Genomic DNA, 4,837 nt, shown 5'->3' on the forward strand with positions numbered 1-4,837 from the left:
GCCAAGCTTGGCTGGAGAATTGCACCGAGAAGGAAACGTGATTTTTAGTATCAGCAACTCCCCTTGTCATTTCAGAAATGAAGAAGCTTTTCTTTTTCTTTCCCTGCAGAAGAACTGGATAGTCAGTAACTTTTCATGTATTAATTTGGCTTCCTTCAAAATTTCTATTTTTAGCAAAAGGACTGTTTCTCCATAGTGTTTTTGCCTCGTGCCAGTATATGACAAGGCTGACATTTCTACAGAGCCTTGTACAACCCTCCAGGTGCTCACAGGACGTGGTAACAAGAAGTGTCCCAACACTCCAGGTACCTGGTTACAGGAAGGTTATATTTTTATTATCCTAAATATCCTAATATACACTATGCGATATGTCCTATATTTCATCCTATGTACTCTATATATTATACACAAAAATAAGGTATGGTGGAAACATGTGTATTATGTCAAACCCATTGCCTTTCATTACACCCTTACAGATTTACTTCTTCATATAAATAATGATAATGATGTAATAATGCTAATAATGATAGTTGGCATTTGTTAAATGCTTGCTAAGAGCTAGGAAGCTGGATATATAATCTCATTTAATATCTGCAACTACCCAATAAGACTATTATTTGTGCCACCTTACAGATGAGGGAACTAAGACATGAAGAGATTGAGTAAGTTGCCGAAAATTAAAATACCTACTTCATGGCACATATTGTATTTGATCTCCAACTTGACTCCAAAGCCAATGTATTTAACCCCTAAATGACACTCCATATTTACCTCTACAGTCATTTTTCCTTCTTTGAACCTGAGTCACAATCTCTTACATTTGGACTTGGCATTCATGGACATGTCTGTAGTAGACAAATTTGGGGCATGTGCTCATCAAGTAGTTGTCAGTATTATACCCATGTCTCTGAGAATTTCACCAGCCACAGAAAATGGCTCTGGGAAGCCGTGTTCGTTCTACCTGAATTTGTCCCCTTGGCCACATTTGATTGAGCCAGGGTAGACAGCTAACACAAATTGCTGCCTCCTGGAAACAGAAATTGGGCCTTAGTCTGGGGCCAGGGGAAGGTATTCACTCTGTACACCTGGGGTGGCTCTCAGGGCCAATGCAGGTGAAGTTGAGGGGAGGCCAGTGGAGATAAATGGAACTGTTGGTCTGGAAAGGGCCTGAGGCCTGAATGTAAATCCAGGGTAAAGAGTTCTAGCTGGGGGAGGGGAGCAGGGACTCTCACCTTGGCCCGCACTTGGTGGGTCTGTGGTTATGGGCACACTCCAGGAAGAGCCAGTGGGAGGGATGGGGGCTTGGGTGGGAGGGTAGCATTGGGACAGTGAGGGGTGGGTTTGAGAGGATTGAGAAAGGCAGAGCAGAAGGAGATAAGGGGGGGAAGAGTATTGCCCCAGCTTGATAGTTTCCTGTTTCCTGCCTTTCTCTCAGGCTTAGACTCACACCTGTCTTGTGGTCAATGAGAAACCTCAGTCTCCATCCGATAAATTTCCTTTTTGCTGAAGTTTAAGTAGATTTTGGTCATTTTCAGCTAACGGGGATACTTTCTAAAAGAGGTGTCTATAAATTTGATATCTTCTATAGTGATTCAATTTTTAGATAATGTAAAGTTTAGAGGAATATCTAAAGCAATAGGAAGCAAGATCCAAAATTATGTTAACAGACTGAAATTGTGTTAACAGATGGCAGGCAATAAAACCTACAAGATGAGATTTAACAGAACTAAACAAATCATCTACATTTACATTTTAAAAAATTAAGTACAGAAGTGGGGGTGACCAGATTTAGTAGCAATTCATTAACGAGAAATCTGGGGTTTGGTTCACCACATACTTCATAAGAGGCGATACTCATATTAAAGGGCAGGAGACACAAATGAGTTTCAAGGACCTGGTTTGAAATTGAAATTAAGACCCCTTTGGGGCGCCCAGAAGCCAATCATAGTTATCTGGATTTAATCTTAAAGGGTCCGGACTGGACTAGGCTTTCTCTAAGAAATCCCATATTTAATCAATTAGAATATATTGTGCTATATCTAATGAATAAGCCTGAAACACATAACTAAATGGACTAATGTAAGGAAACACACCCAGAAAAAAAACAATTCTTAAGAAATCGTTTTTACCTGCTTGAAATATATTTTAAATAATACAAAATAATACATGCTTATTATAACAAATTCAAAAATTGTAGATGAGTATACAGAAAAAGTGAAATATACTTCCCCAATTTTAGTCTCACTTCCTAACAGCAATCATTGTTTACAGATTAGTGTGTGTATTTCCAGATTTTATATATATATAAAACTTTTTAAAAATAGAAATGGAGTCATGCTACACATACACACATACATAAACACCCACTCAGGTATGAACATATATAGTTGCATTCTTTAAATACGTGAGCAGAAGACCAGTGTGTTATAAGAATGTATCCACTTCTTTCTTGATAGACCTACAGCTTGTTGCATTTTTTAAAAAGCAGAAACAATGCTGTGAAGTACATCCTTATGTATGCATCTGTATATATGTCTTCTAATACTTCTGCAGGCTACACTTCTAGTTGTGGAACCGCAGGTCATAGCATATGCATGTTTGAAATTGTGAGGAATTTTTCCACATTGCCTTTCAAAAATTCAGCATCACTTGACACTTTCACCATAGGGTATGAGGGCCTTATTCCCCACACCCTTGGCAACACTTGATATTGTTAATCTTTAAATGTTTTGCCAACACGATCCAGTTTGGTTTTTGAGCTCTGAGCCTAGAATCTTGATCACATTAGACAGTTAGGGTCCTCCTCGCCCAGGTACTTTACAATCCGTGGAGGAGTGAATGAATGGCTGAGTCCTCATGTTGCAATAAAAACTCTATAATCTGTATGCAGTATATACCAGACGTATGTGTACTGGTGACAACCCCTGTCTCAGACCAGGCTAAGGCTAAATAAGGGAAGTCTGTTCTGGTCTGTGGTCCTCTTCTCCAAGGTTCTGGAAAGTCACTGCTGAGAGTTCTACACTGGTGGCACGTGGATGCCCACTTATGCCCTTTAAAAAGTTTGCTTCTACACTTAACTCCAAGGGTAGTCAATTAACATCAATGGAAGCCTTTATTTCTTTACTGCGTGTTCTGCAAAAGTCTTGGTTACTTGTTTGCCTAGTGGGAAGAGATCAGTGGTGGGTGCTACCTCTGTATTTCTCTCTCAAACCTGAGAGCTCTGGAGATGCACCCTTGCAAAGACCCTTAGAAGAAACTTTCTCTGAGGAACTTCCATTTAGGCTGAAACCTAAGCAATGCTTCTCAGACTTGAAAGTACATAGGAGGGAGCCAGCCCGGTGGCTCAGGTGGTTAGAGCAAGCACCACGCTCCTAATGCCGTAGTCACCAGGCGACCGACTGCCTCAGCTTGGCTCATAGCATCAGCATGGGCCAGGGAGCTGTGTCCTACACAACTAGACTGAGAAACAACGGCTTGAACCAGAGTGGGGGCCCGGGGGGGCGGGGATGGTGGAAAAAGGGGGGACAAAAAAGAAAGTACACAGGAATCACCAGGGGTCTTGTTAAAGTGCGGATTCTGATTCCACAGGTCTGGGGTGGGGGCCTGAAGACTGAGTTTGTGAAGATTCCCTGTGAAGCCCTCCTGGCTGACCCCAGACACACTGGCGTGAGAGGAGAGTTCACATAAGGAGAGCAGACATCCCTGACCCACATGAGGTGCTTGGCTCCCCCACCAGACTATTTAAACATGATTGATTCTCTAGGGCGCAGGCATAGGTACTTAAAAACGTCTCCGGTGACTATAATATGCAGCTAGGGTTTGGGTGGAGTGAGGTGGTTCTCAAATTGTCCCCAGACAGCAGCACCAGCTTGTTAGACATGCAAATTCTCAGAGTGGTCCCCACCTGCCAAACCCCCTACGCCACCTACTCAGTCAGAAACTCTGGGGTAGGGCCCAGCAATCTGTATCTGAACAGCTCTCCAGGGCTTCTGATCTTCCTAGAGCCTGAGAACCACTGATGGACAGAAGAGGCTCCTCCTTGACAGAAGCTTCCTCCAAGAGCTGGATCTGTGGTTCTTACCCCTGCCTGCACATTAGAACTGCTAAGCAGCTTGGTAAACGTCTGCATGCCTGGGTCCCACCCCCATTCTTTCTGATTCCAAAGACCTGGAGTGATTCCCAGGAGTATAGGGCTTTAAAAGCACCTGGGGGATGTGGATTTAGTGACTGGGAAGAGGGGCAGTAGCCCCTCAACATGAATGTGGTTTGTGGTCTCCTGGCTTCATGAGTTCAGTCCACATTTATCGAACCCATAACGTGACAGATACTATGTGGATGATTTACTGTTGAATACCTGTGAGGTACCAGGCACTTTATACATTTGCCCTACAACAACCCTGCAAGGTGGGCCCATGATCATTTTACATAAGACAGTCCCTAGCCCGGGTCAGTCATGACTCCAAAACCTGGACTCCATACTGTGCCACAGTGCCAGTCTTTGCAGACTTGGGGGCACCAGGCTGTGGGCCTCTGAGAAGCCTCTGTGTTTAAGCTTCAGTGGCTTATTTTGTGAAATTAGAGATACACTTGTAATTTTAGCAGATATATAACATTCAACTTTCAGTTCCTCTGAGAGAGACAGAGACAGAGAGAAAGAGATGGTTTCGATCTTTAACTTATGCAAAGTGATGTTCTTTGCGGGTGAAGACGCTCTTTATCAGATGGCAGGTGCTTGGAGTACAGGGGGTTAGAAACAATACAGGTTATGCAGTTAAGTTTTAATTTAAGAAAAATAACAAAGCATTTTTCTGGTATAAGTATGTCCCAAATATTGCAT

Source organism: Rhinolophus sinicus, linkage group LG14, assembly GCF_036562045.2.
Source record: "Rhinolophus sinicus isolate RSC01 linkage group LG14, ASM3656204v1, whole genome shotgun sequence".
Taxonomy (NCBI): Eukaryota; Metazoa; Chordata; class Mammalia; order Chiroptera; family Rhinolophidae; genus Rhinolophus; species Rhinolophus sinicus.